We start from the raw sequence: 14,518 nt of genomic DNA on the forward strand, positions 1-14,518 counted from the left end.
TGTTTTCCTGTAATTCTTTAAGGGATTTTTGTGTTTCCTCCCTAAGGACTTCTACATGTTTAGCAGTGTTCTCCTGTTTTTCTTTAATTGAGTTACCAATGCCCTTCTTATAATCCTAAACCAGCATCATGAGATATGACTTTAAATCTGAATCATGCTTTTCAGGTGTGTTGGGGTACCCAGGGTTCGCTGTGATGGGAGTACTGGGTTCTGATGATGTCGAGTATTCTTGGTTTCTGTTAGTAAGATTCTTACATTTGTCTTTTGCCATCTGGTATTTTCTGGTTCTATATGTTCTAGCTGTCTCTGGCTGGAGCTTTTTTTCTCCTGTGATAGTCTGTCAGCACTTCTGGGAGTCCAACTTTCTCTTGAGTCCCAGTGGTCAGAGCCCTCCGTGGAGGATGACTCTCCTCTGGTGGGAAACATGCAAAGAGGTCTGGGTCTCAGCTTTTCCTCCTGGCTGAGTATGAAGGTCCGAAGTGTTCCTGTTGCTCCTGTGGCCCATGCACTCTCCTGCGTGGTTTGGTCTCTGAGAGGCCCAGGATACCACAGTTTTCTTTTCACTCAGAATTATATCTCTTTTGTTGTTGTTTTGTTTTGTTTTAAGTTCCTCTGTTGAGTGCTTAGAGAATATTGATATGAAAGGTGGTTGGAAATCATGGGAAGCAATCCCTGTCTATAAATATGATAGACAAACCTGCAATGGGAGGCAATAAGATGTGCTCTTACTACTACAACATGTATAGATAATCCAAATGACTCTTAGGTTTTTTTTTGTTTTTTTTTTTTACATTTGGTGTCTATATTCTGTTCCAGAAAAAAATATCCCAATTATAATGTTTACAGTAGCATTATTTCAAACTATCACCCACCTTGTACGTAGGGTAACAGTATCAGATAATTGATAGGCAATATTTCTCCTTGGTAGATGAATTTTGTTCTCTTCGTTTTTGTTTGTTTGTTTGCTTGCTTGTTTGCTTGATCGGTTGTTCTTTTTGGTCATTTTTATTTTCACATATTTGAGGCAGGTATTTTCTTGTCAAAACAATTCTAACTGACAGATTTCTTCAAGTATTTTATAGATATTGGCTCAGACAGGATAAATTCAAAATTAAAAAAAAATGCTGTATTATAGATAAGAACTCTGTATTTCCAGGGTCACATTTTCTAGAACTTGTTATTGGTATTATAGATGCCACAGAAAATACTACCATCGATATGATATTCTTGGCGAAAATCTTTCCACAAATCTCTGTCTTAAGTCAGTTTTCACCACCAATTACAGCCTACAAGATTCTTTCTCTCATATTTCATTGGTCTCATATCCCTCTCTCTCTGTCTCTCTCTTTCTGTCTCTCTTTGTCTCTCTCTCTGTTTCTCTCTGTGTCTTTCTCTGTCTCTGTCTGTCTCTCTCTCTCTCTCTCATATGCTCTTCCCATCATATGCCTTGTAAGTGCATAGAGCTATGTGAGTAGTGTGTTTATAGTCACTTGTGCTTGAGTCTAGGCTAGAGGTGTCAGCCTTAACCGTGTTTCTTGACACATAATCTCTCCCTGAAACATCATGCTTTCTGATATACTTGCATACCAGTTAGTCCCACAATTTCTTCCTGTATCTTATCCCCATGTCAGACATCTGACCATAGTGGTAGGATTCCAAGTTCTAATGTTTATGCTTATGCAGAAGCATTTCAATCAGACCTATCTAACTTTTTTTTTTTAATTGTTATCTTTGAGATGTAAGCTCACTATAATTCCCAATCTGATATTCAAAGTCTGGTCTGAACTGATTTTCTTACTCCAGTCTCTTGAGGAGCTGGAACTGTGGTTGTGATTTGCCATTCCTGAATTTTTCATCTATTTCTTTCAAATCCAACTGTTCCAGAGCCTTTTGAGAATGAAAGTTTTGAGACTATTGACATGATTGTTTTTCTCTAACAAATCAAATTCTGAAGGTATGAAGACTCCCAAGACTTTAGGCAATCATATGTTATGGTATAGGTTGCATTTTAGAATCTATATTTGGGTAGCCACATTCAGGAAACAGACTACTAAACGGACAGAGATTGAAAACCAGAGAGACTCAATATGATTTTGAGTTCACATGTCCAAAATTCTCAGGAAATAAGATAAACAGGTGAAAGTTTCAGGGAAAATAATGTTTTCCTTAAGAAAAAGAATAACGTATACTTGAAACAAACAAGTGGCTGAAGGTCTGGGACTGTGAAGCAATAAAAAAGAAGTAGCCTCAAAATAAGGAAGACCTTGTTGGAGAAAGGGCCTGGGCTTATCTGAGAAGAGCAGTAAGATAGTAGTAAAGGCCAGACTTGGAGGGAAATCTCCAAAGGAATATATAGTATATAGAATTAAGTGGTCCTATTTAGCAAGCACACATTGACCAATTAGTTAAATCCATTGTCTTTAAATAACAATTCATATAAGAGTTAATTACTGCAAGGAGGGATCATAGGTGCCTCCTGCAGATAAGCTCAATTATCTTATATTAATATAAAATATATAATGAATAATTCTCTAGAAAAGTTAGCAGTAAAACAGGATAAAATGAATGCGAGGAAAACACTGAGTTCAGTGTTGAGGCCTGTCAGTGGAGGCTAGGAGCATCAGTATCATTCTATTTCACACTCCACCTAACTTTCTGATACATATTGTCAGTCAAGCTGGGAGTCAACAGTTCAACAACACTGTCCAACAAGTTCTGGAAATTCAGTTATCTTTGTCTTGAGCACTGTGCCCACAGACTCAAGTTTTCCCATGGGGCCTGAGATTTCAAGCTCAAATCTTTCTGCTTTCACAGCAGACACTTTATTGACTTAGTCTTCCTTTCATCCCTTGATTAGGTTTTAAGGCATTAAGTAGTTGATTAAGTGAGGAATTTAGTTACTAGTACAAGAAGAGTAGGATGCCTGGTCTCATATTTTGCTGAATCACAGAGAACAAGAAGAGAAAGGCATCATAGGTGACATAAATTAGATATAAGTCACTGACATTCTTCAATCATCATGGGATGAACTTCTCACTAGCTACTGCTAAATTAAAACATGTATGGGGAATTGATCCATTCCTATCTCCTTGTACTAACATCAAATCTAAGTGGATCAAGGAACTTCACATAAAACCAGAGACACTGAAACTTATAGGGGAGAAAGTGGGGAAAAGCATCAAAGATATGGGCACAAGGGAAAAACTCCTGAATAGAACAGCAATGGCTTGTGCTGTAAGATCGAGGATTGACAAATGGGACCTTATGAAACTGCAAAGCTTCTGCAAGGCAAAAGACACCATCAATAAGACAAAAAGGCCACCAACAGATTGGGAAAGGATCTTTACCTATCTTAAATCAGATAGGGGACTAATATCCAATATTTATAAAGAACTCAAGAGGGTGGACTCCAGAAAATCAAATAACCTCATTAAAAATGGGGCTCAGAGCTAAACAAAGAATTCTCACCTGAGGAATACCGAATGTCTGAGAAACACCTGAAAAAATGTTCAACATCCTTAATCATCAGAGAAATGCAAATCAAAACAACCCTGAGATTCCATCTCACACCAGTCAGAATGGCTAAGATCAAAAATTCAGGTGATAGCAGATGCTGGCAAGGATGTGGAGAAAGAGGAACACTCCTCCATTGTTGGTGGGATTGCAAGCTTGCACAACCACTCTGGAAATCAGTCTGGCGGTTCCTCAGAAAATTGGACATAGAACTACAGGAGGATCCAGCAATACCTCTCCTGGGCATATATCCGGAAGATGTCCCAACCTGTAAGAAGGACACATGCTCCACTATATTCATAGCAGCCTTATTTATAATAGCCAGAAGCTGGAAAGAACCCAGATGCCTCTCAACAGAGGAATGGATACAAAAAATGTGGTACATTTACACAATGGAGTACTACTCAGCTATTAAAAAGAATGAATTTATGAAATTCCTAGGCAAATGGTTGGACCTGGAGGGCATCATCCTGAGTGAGGTAACACAATCACAAAATAATTCAAATGATATGTACTCACTAATAAATGAATAATAGCCCAGAAACATAGTATACCCGAGATATAAGAGACAATTTGTAAAACAAATGAAACTGAAGAAGAACGAAGACCAAAGTGTGGACACTTTGCCCCTTCTTATAATTGGAAACAATCACCCATGGAAGGAGTTACAGAGACAAAGTTTGGAGCAGAGACAAAAGGATGGACCATCTAGAGACTGCCATATCCAGGGATCCATCCCATAATTAGCCTCCAAAAGATGACACCATTGCATACACTAGCAAGCATTTGCTGAAAGGACCCTGATATAGCTGTCTCTTGTGAGACTAGGCTGGGGCCTAGCAAACACAGAAGTGGATGCTCACAGTCAGCTATTGGATGGATCACAGGGTCCCCAATGGAAGAGCTAGAGAAAGTATCCAAGGAGCTAAAGGGATCTGCAACCCTGTAGGTGCAACAACATTATGAACTAACCAGTACCCAGGAGCTCTTGACTCTAACTGCATATGTATCAAAAGATGGCCTAGTAGGCCATCACTAGAAAGAGAGGCCCATTGGACATGCAAATTTTATATGCTCCAGTACAGGGGAACGCCAGGGCCAAAAAAATGGGAATGGGTGGGTAGGGAATTAGGGGGGAGGTTATGGGGGACTTTTGGGATAGCATTGGAAATGTAATTAAGGAAAATATGTAATTAAAAAAATAAAAATAAATAAAACCTGCATGGGCTCTACCTTACATTCCACGTATTCAGGATCATATATACTGTAATTATCTGTCCTCTTGGCCCCTGGATGAAGGTGCTGTTGCCCAGAACCATTAGAAAATGTCACAATGAAGGATGGTAATCTAAGAGGAATATATCAAACTTCATATCATAAGTATGGTTTTGACTGAGCATTGGTTTTCCATTACTATTATCTTAATCACTTTCTTCATTGTTGTGACAATATACTAGAAAAAACAACTCAAAGAAGGGTTCATTTAGCTGATTTGAGGGTACAGTCTACCATGGAAAGAAAAGCATGAAAGTCAGAGCATGAGGCATCTGATCATATACAATTCTCTCTCAGGAAGCAGGTTGAATGAAACTGGTGCTCAGCTTGCTTTCTCCTGTTTATTCAGTAGAGCACCCCAGGCCAGAAGTGCTTCCCACATTCATTCACTGTAGGTCCTCCTGAATAATTACCTAATCTGGAGTCCCCTCACAGACAGGGGTCTATGATGATTCCAAATACAAGTAACCTGACAATTAAGATTGGTATTTGGAAAAAAAGCCATGAAAGGCTAGGATTATCTACAGTAGTGTTGCTGAGAGCCAGTGCATGGGGCTTGACACAGGTAAAGATCAAGAGCAAATGTATGTTTGTGATGTTGTAATATTATGTGTTGTTATGAGAATCACTTTGTAAACATTAGAATTGGGCATCACACATATACATACACATACATATATGAAGAGCACATATGTTCAAATGATATTTTGCCTTTTATGAACATGGGTATGCATACATCCCGATGAGGTTGCTGTTATTAATATGAAGATGTTACAGGTTCTTCAGAGAGAAAGTAACCCTTCTATTTCAGAAGATCTTGATGGAGAGAGTTATCAGACTCATCTTACAGATGACCATGATAGATCCTTAGAGACAAGGAGAGATTGGTCAGATGAAGAAAGAATTGAAAGAAAGGGTACACAGACACACACACACACACATACACACACACACACACACACACACACACACAGAGAGAGAGAGAGAGAGAGAGAGAGAGAGAGAGAGAGAGAGAGAGAGAGAGAGATATTCAGTTCTTGAAAATATATTTTTATTTAAATAGGTTTTAGGTCGAAGACAGAGGTCCATGTACTTTGTGGTAGCATAACTGGGAAAACTGAAAACAAGTAGGCCCTAGATAAGATGATAAAGTTAATTCAATGTAGCCCTGGTGTTGGATATGTGAATAGATTGTCTACATAAATTAAGAGAGGCTACAAGTCTACAACTCTCAATAGTTATTGCTTGTTTGTTTGTTTGTTTGCTTATTTGTTTGTTTTAAACTCCTGATTGTATTCCTCTTTCCATTCACCCTCCAAGAGTTCTACATCCCATATCTCTTTCCCAACCCCAAGTCCCCACAATGTCCACACCCACCACTACCCTACTAGAACTCTAAACTCCTTGGGGCCTTCAGTTTTTGAGGGTTAATTGCATCTTCTCTAACTAATCTCACCCCCAGCAGTTCTCTGCTGTATATGTCTAGGGGTGCTCATTTAAGCTGATATATTATATGCTGCCTGGTTGGTGTTTCGGTATCTGAGAGATCTTGGTGTTCCAGGTTAATTCAGACTGCTGCTCCTCCTATAGGGTCACTCCCCTCCTCAACTTCTTCCAGATTTCCTTTAATTCCACCACAGGGATCAGCAGCTGCTGTCCATTGGTTGGATGCAAATATCTGCATCTGAATCTTTCAGATGTTTGTTGGGTCTTTTGGAGGACAGTCATGATAGGTCCATTTTTGTGAGCACTCCATAGCCTCAGTAATAGTGTCAGGTCTTGGGGTCTCCCCTTGAGCTGGATTCAACTTTAGGCCTGTCACTGGGCCTTCTTTTCCTCAGGCTCCTCTTCATTCCCATCCCTGTAGTTCTTTCAGTCAGAAACAATTATGGGTCAGAGATTTGACTGTGGGATAGCAACCCCATTCCTTACTTGATGCTCTTTCTTTCTGCTGGAGATAGGCTCTACAAAATTCCTCTCTCCAACATAGGACATTTCACTTAAGGTCCCTCTCTTTGAGTCCTAAAAATATCTTACCTCCCAGGTCTCTGGTACATTCTGGATGGTCCCCCTAACTACCTATATCCACAGGTTGCATGTTTCAATTCTCTCTGCTGGTGTCAGGTAATTCAGTCCTTTTTCCCAGGCAATATGTGATCGTGTTCCCCTCTCAATGCCCCTCATCCCCTTTCTTTGCCCAGTCCCTACCTTCTCCCTTGTGGTTGCTTTCTTTTCCCTCCCAAGTGGTACTGAGATGCATGTCCTTAAGGGTCTGAGTTACCTCACTCAGGAAGATATTTTCTACTTCCATTAATTTGCCACCAAAACTGAGGATGTTTCCATTCCTAATAGCTGAATAGTATTCCATTGTGTAAATGAACTAAGGCTGCTATGAAAATAGTAGAACTCATGTTCCTGTGGCATGGTGGGCATCTTTTGGATATATTTCCAAGAGTAGAATTTCTGGGTTTTCAGGTAGATCTCTTTCCAATCAATCTGAGTAAACGCCAGACTGATTTCCAGAGTGGTTGTACTAGTTTGCAATTCCACCAGCAATGGAGGAATGTTTTTCTTTCTTCATATCTTTACCAAGATGTGTGGTCAACTGAGGTTTTGATCTTAGGCTTTCTGATTGGCATAAGGTAAAACCTCAGGGTCATTTTAATTTTCATTTGTCTCATCATTAAGGACTTTTAATGTTTCTTTACGTCCTTTTCAGCCATTTGAAAATCCTCTGTTTTGAATTTAGTTTATTTCTATACCCCATTTTTATATTGGGTTGGTTTTTTGGTGATTAGCTTCTTGAGTTCTTTATATGTTTTGGATATTAGCCCTCTATAGGCTGTTGGGTGAGTGAAGATTTTCCCCAATCTCTAGGATGCCTATTTGTGTCATTGAATATGTCTTTGCTTTACAGAAGCTTTCCAGTTTCATGAGGTTCCACTTATAAATTCTTAATCTTAGAGAATGAGACATTACAGTTATGATTAGGTAATTTCCCCCTGTGTCAATGAATTAAAGGCTCTTTGCCAATTTCTTTTCTACTAGACACAGTGTATCTGGCTTTATGTTGAGGCTCTTAATCCACTTGGATGTGAGCTTTGTGCAAGGGGTCAAATATGGGTCTATTTTCATTTTTCTACAGACATTTGGTTAGACCAGTCCCATTTATAAAAGATGCTTTCTTTTTTCTGTTGTATATTTTTGGCATCTTTGTCAAAGTTCAAGTGTCCATAAGTGTGTGGTTTTATTTCTAGGTCTTCATTTCTATTCCATTGATCAACTTCTCTGTCTCCATACCAATACCATGCAGTTTTTATCACTATTGCTCTGTAGTAAAGCTCGAGGACAGGGATAGTAATTCCCCCAGCTGTTCATTTATTGTTAAGTAATTTTTATGCTATTCTGTGGTTTTTTTGCCTTTCCAGATAAATTAGAGAATTGCTCTTTCAATGTCTTTGAAGAAGTGTGTTGGGATTTTGATGAGGATTGCATTGAATCTACAGATTGACTTTGATAGGATGTCCATGAAAACTTGGTTAGGGAAGAAATAAAGAAATTAAAGTCTTTCTGTGATTTACTGAAAATATTGACACGTCATACTCAAACTTATGGGACACAATGAAAGCAGTGTTAAGAGGAAAATGCGTAATACTATGTATCCTGGTAAAGAAATTGGAAAGATCTTACAACAATAACTTAACAGTACACATGAAAGCTCTAGAACAAAAAGAAGGAAATTCACCCAAGAAGAGAAGATGGCAAAAAATAGTAAATCAACCCAATAGAAACAAAGAGAACACTACAAAAAATCAACAAAACTACAAGCTGGTTCTTTGAGAGAATCAACAGGATAGATAAACCCCTACCCAAAACAACTAATGGACCCAGAGGCTGTATCTAAATTGACAAAATCAGAAATGAAAAGGGAGACATAATAACAGAAACGGAGGAAATTCAAAAAATCATGAGACCCTACTAAAAAAGCCTATACTCAATAAAACTGGAAAATCAAGATGAAATGGATGGTTTTCTAGACAGATACCACATACCTAAGTTAAATCAAGAATAAGTAAATTGTGTTGTATGAAAGGAGAGAAGGTTAGCACTCCCCTGGACAAGGATGGAAGAGGCCCTTGGGCCTAACAACACACATATGGTTAAGGCATTGTCACCTACTTTGTGGCATCTAACCACTGTTTTTTTTTTTTTTTTGTATTTATAAAACACTAAAAGCAGTGTTGCTCTGCCTGCTGCTTCACTGTTCTGCAAGGTGGCAGTGCTTCAACTGAAATAATGAATATTTTGGAAACTGCTAAATTCTATGTTAAATACTGTGCAGAATAATGGAAACAGTGCAGTTGGTAACAGGTGGTTTGGATATTTTTGTACTTGATTTGATGTGTGACTTCTTTTCATATACTGTTAAAATCATGTATGTTTTGACATTGTTTAAAATTCAGTTTTTGTATCTTGGGGCAAGACTGCAAACTTTTTATACCTTTTGGTTATAAGCCCTGTGTTTGCCATCCTTGATCACTTGGCGGTGACTTTGTGGGGATTGGAGAGGAGGAGTTAAGACACACTGACTCTACCACAGACACACGTGTATACTTTCTACCTAGTTACTAGAGTAAATAAAACTGAGTCACTATACGAAGTGGAATTCTAGATTTGGTTTTTAAAATGCTTTCCTTTTTCACTTTTGAGTCCAGTCTCAGTGGCAAGACACCTTCTGCTAAATGACAGGCGGCAGCCAGTTGTACCGTGCAGTGCTGGTTCCCTCCCACTCTACCAGGACTTTCCCATGGACACTGTACATCAAGTGTAGTTGGTTATTTTTTTGAGTTTTTATTTTATTGTAGCAAAAAAAAAAAAAAGGTTTAGATAAATGGTGTGAATAAAATCAAGACCATGGAGATGTTTTTACCCTAAGAGTTTTCTGTGAATTTTAAATTGCAGTAGGCATTTGAGCTCTGGAAACCCTGTGCATAGCAGTTCTCTTTGTGCCAAGAGAAATGATCACATCCTGCAGCCTGCTGCGGAAGTTTCCAGAGGCTCCGAGTAACCAGAGTGCTGCAGTGACTGGGGTCCATCACAGCCCAGAGCATACAGCGTGCGTTGTAAAAGCTTCTTCTGTCTTCTCTTCTGTACTTAGGGATGCTTGGTCACAGGCCTAATCTTATCTCTAGAAGTTTGGTGATTTTTTTTTAAATGTTGTATTGACAGAATTATAAAAAGATACCGTCTCTAAAAATGCTTGTCTTCAGATCCGTTTCGCGATGGCAGGGGAACAGGAGTGAGAAGAGTAAGCTGTAGTGTAACGGGTTTTTAAGACCCAGCTCATCTGACCAGGCAGTGCTGTAACTTGATGCTTCCTGTTGTAACTTATGGAACCTTTTCCATATTTAATCATCTTCAGAAAGTATGTGGGAAATATTTGCTGGGAAGTATCTCTTAAGAGCCAAGCCACTTGTCTTGGTTTTCTTACTAAGAGCCATAGAAATTATTTCTGGTTATTGATGAAGTTTGTAATTCGCCTGTCCTAGTCTTTTCCTTCCTTTCACTTTACTGTCTTTGAATAAGACTTTTAAAAACTTCCCTGAGTTGAAAATTTTTGGGATAAAATAGTTTCCCTAGTTCTTAGAGACTGATTATGATGTGGGTATGGTTCTGGGTGGGTTTTTTTCTAATTCATAGCTCAAAAGTCTCCCAAGATTAAATTTCAGTGGGCACCCGGTTTGAAACCATTCTACTTTTGTCTTGTGCCTTTCTGTGCATGATTAAAGAGAATCTGTAATGGTATTGCCTTTATTTGCTTGGAAGTAGATTCTTTTCTGGGATAGAGTCTACCTTAATCTTCCTTTACCGCCCCTGCTGTACAAAGAGATGCTAAGCCACTGCCGGGAACTTGCTTTCCCATAGACAGTCTTTTTATACTGCCTGAACCCATTGCTCCTATAAACAGTGTAGGTTCACAGACAGGGTGAGCTGGCCGAGGGCACACACCTGCAGCATCCAGCAACAAACACATGCTTAACTGTGTGTATTTCAAAGTTAGAAATCCAATTTTGTGGGGAATGGTGTGGTTTATATTAGCAGCTTTGAAGGCGAAGTAACTCAGAGGTTTTACAGTCTGGAGAAGGGAATCTTCCTGGAATGCTTGTGAAGTATCTGGCAGTGAAATGTGTTTGCTCCTGGCCTTGCTTGTAACTGGCTAATTGTCACTCTTCAGATTTTTAAAAAAATTTTAATGAGCTGAGACCCCTTGGAAAGAGCTTGTTTGGAGCTGGCCAGAGATGTTTTTGGTAGTTCCTGTAGATTCCGGTCTTCATCACTGTTTTCTTTAATGGTCAGTTAGTAAAGTATAAGTTAGGTCACTGTCATAAGTGGAGCAGGAACAGCTCTCCCAGGTGGGGGTCTGGAAGGGATTAGCTTCGTGGAGCCATCTGTAACTAGCCCTTTAAATCCTCCTTTGCATGACATAGAGAAAAGGCTGGGAGACTCCTGCCCAGGCCTCTCTGGTTTTCCCTTCTAGTAACCAAGCAATCTCATCTCTGTGGTGCAGTAGTCTGTATGTAAAAAGGTGTGGCCTTACTCTTAGCAGCCCCCTTGGCAGGACCTTTTTCTCAGCACAGTGAGGCTCAGGCGCTCCTGAGGAATGAAAGTTTTCATCATCTTGCCTTATTAAGCAGTAAAACTTTTGAAAAATGAGCCTTTTATTGGCAGGAGCTTTTTACACAAATCAGAATATTATACCATTTCTTTTTCTCCCTCTCCTGTCTCTGTGGACCTCCGGGACTTCTGAGATAGACAGTACTGCCTAGCCATTCCTAAATGTCCAAGCCTGCTGGGGTTTAGATGTTTCAGTGTTGGGCTCTCCTCTCCCATCCTCCTTCCTCATAGCTACTGCCCTTGCGTGGTTAGTGAGCCTCTCCTCAGTGTTTCCTGGTTGCCTGTCCTCACTGCTTAGGCAAGGGAAGCAGACAAGTGAGAGCCTTAGAGTTCACCCAGGACATCTTCCTGTCGGGGTTGGCATTGTTCTGGTTGCTGCCATCGTCTCCGATCCTCGATGAGTTTTATATGATTGATGTGGAGAGAATTAAGTGATATTCATAGCCCATAGCTGCTCCCCTTTCCCTGGTGTTGTGAAAGATTTAGTTTCCACTGAATTCACTCAAAAAGCTGTACTGTTGGCTAGAGGCACCAGCAAACCACACACTCTTTTAGAAAACATCTTTGCTTGTTTTGTGTCCTGACCCTGCTCTCTGGCCTCCTTCCTCTGTAGATACTTCTGACCTATAGGTGCCTTTATGAGAATTGAGGGACTGATCCCGTGCCCCAAGGAATAGCTGATGCAATGAGTGATGTTTTTCAGGGATTTTAGCATCAAATTAAATAAATTAATGAAACTTTTAAGTCCTTCTTTTCTTTTCTTTTTTTAATGCAGGAAGGACTGAGGAGACGTTGGGTGATGACAATCATTTCTCTGTGTTGCTGTAAATGCTTCCACATAGTTTAAGATGCTTTTCTCAGTAGCTCCAGAGTTGATGTTCTTGTTCAACCTAAAGCAGGCTCTGGACTCGCCCAGACCGTTGCACTTGTAGTTCACGACTTCATGTGTCCTCCGCAAGTCATTCCCTTCTCTGGGCCTCAGCTGCCTTGTCTGTGAAATGAGGGGTTGGACTATTGTGCCAGCTCTGGCTTCTAAGTGACCTTGCCCGCCCTGCAGCAGGTTGAGATGCACTCTTTACCTTTTTTCTGCTGTGTGAGGGGGAATCTTACTTTTTCCTTTCTAACTCAGTGAGACTAGACTTGATCTTTGAGTACTCGTTCTCCTGTGGACAAGTAGTTACATATGTCCTTATGACTTATTTTTAACCAAAGGCCTAGCACCACCTTAGGGGCTGCCTTAAGTACCATACAGAACACTGGGGTAGGGGGCGGGGGGCACCTTCATTTCACTGTGTTCAGAGCCTCTGCAAAGGCCTTCATCTGTCATGACATTCTGACTTTGAAGTTAGTATGTGTATGATTCTGTCCTCCTAAGTGCTGGCAATTCTTCACCTAAACTGGACTGAAATCCTGTTGTAAATGCCTGGTAATATTAGAAGGCCTTTCTTTGGGTCTTTTGTAGCTTAATTCTTCGATGTTCAAAACAGGAAGTTCTTCAGAAATTATATCGGTATTTTAATTGATGCTATGAAAGACAGTCCCAGTGAATGACTGTTCACTTTATTTTTGCCTCTTTTATATCCATTTTGATTAGACAACTTTTGGCTGGATCATGCCTTTCAGAGAGTTTTCTTCCAGCCTGCTTGGACCTGGGAACCTTTCTGGGAGGTGGGGTGGGTGGGGTGGGGAGTCCTGGTAGAGGCCACAACTGTGGCAGCTGTGAAGAAGAGATGAAGCCAGCTGCTCTTGCTAAGGCTGCTTGTCATTGGTAGAAGGACTCACAGGTTTGGGTTAGTTAAAAGGCTAAATATAGAGTTGGCAAACTTCTCCAAACGGGGAGGTTTTTTTTTTTTTTTTTTTTTTTTTTTGTTCCATGCATCTAACGTGATTTAAAAGCATGACATCCTATAGGTTATGAAAACTGGTGTGCTGCAGATCCAGTGTGGAAGAGGTGACTAGGCGTTGGGGACAGCTTTGATGGTTACACTTCCAGCTCTGTCTCCTACTCTGGGTCCACTCTTAGCTTGGCTCTTAGGAAAAACTGGTCAGCTAAAGACCCACCACTTTCTTTCTATAGACTTTTGCCTGGTTGAAGTCTGTGGCTTAAAAAAAAAAAAAAGTTGAATCTTTCTTGAGAACTCTGTAACAAGTATGTTTTTGATTAAAATGAGAAAGCCAACTTAAAAAAAAAAGAATAAGTAAATTATTTAAACAGGTTTATATCACATAAGGAATTAGAAGAAGTCATTAAAAACCTCCCAACCAAAGAAAGGCCAGGGCCAGATGGCTTTAGTATAGAATTCTACCAGACCTTCAAAGAAGACCTGATACCAATATTCCTCAAAGTATTCTATAAAATATAAACAGAAGGAACGCTGCCTAACTTGTTCTATGAATCCACAATTACTCTGATACTTAAACGACAAAGGACCTAATGAAAAAAGAGAACTTCAGATAATCTCGCTTATGAATATCGATGCAAAAATACTAAATAAAATTCTTGCAAACCGTTCCTCTGTTGAGGGACATATGGGTTCTTTCTAGCTTCTGGCTATTATAAATAAGGCTGCTATGAACTTAGTGGAGCATGTGTCCTTATTACCAGTTGGAACACCTTCTGGATATATGACCAGGAGAGGTATTGTGGGATCCTCCCGTAGTACTATGTCCAATTTTCTGAGGAACCACCAGACTGATTTCCAGAGTGGTTGTACAAGCTTGCAATCCCACCAACAATGGAAGAGTGTTCCTCTTTCTCCACATCCTCGTCAGCATCTGCTGTCACCTGAATTTTTGATCTTAGCCATTCTGACTGGTATGAGGTTGTTTGGATTCACTGATGATTAAGGCTCCTGAACATTTTTTCAGGTGCTTCTCAGCCATTCGGTATTCCTCAGGTAAGAATTCTTTGTTTAACTCTGAGCCCCATTTTTTAATGGGGTCATTTGATTTTCTGGAGTCCATCTTCCTGAGTTCTTTATATATATTGGATATTACTCCCCTATCTGATTTAGGATTAGTAAAGATCCTTTCCCAATCTGTTGGTGGCCTTTTT

The 14,518-nt window shown here is 39.8% G+C and overlaps 1 non-coding gene across 1 annotated transcript; it reads left to right on the forward strand.

Moving 5' to 3' along the window:
• The first annotated feature begins 8,867 nt into the window (after window positions 1-8,867).
• On the forward strand, window positions 8,868-8,993 carry LOC115032529 (U6atac minor spliceosomal RNA). The gene has a single exon (XR_003838185.1). It is a non-coding gene; the product is annotated as a U6atac minor spliceosomal RNA (small nuclear RNA).
• Window positions 8,994-14,518: the final 5,525 nt, after the last annotated feature.

This window comes from Mus caroli, unplaced genomic scaffold (assembly GCF_978045245.1).
Source record: "Mus caroli unplaced genomic scaffold, Mus_caroli_1 scaffold_1, whole genome shotgun sequence".
Lineage (NCBI taxonomy): Eukaryota > Metazoa > Chordata > Mammalia > Rodentia > Muridae > Mus > Mus caroli.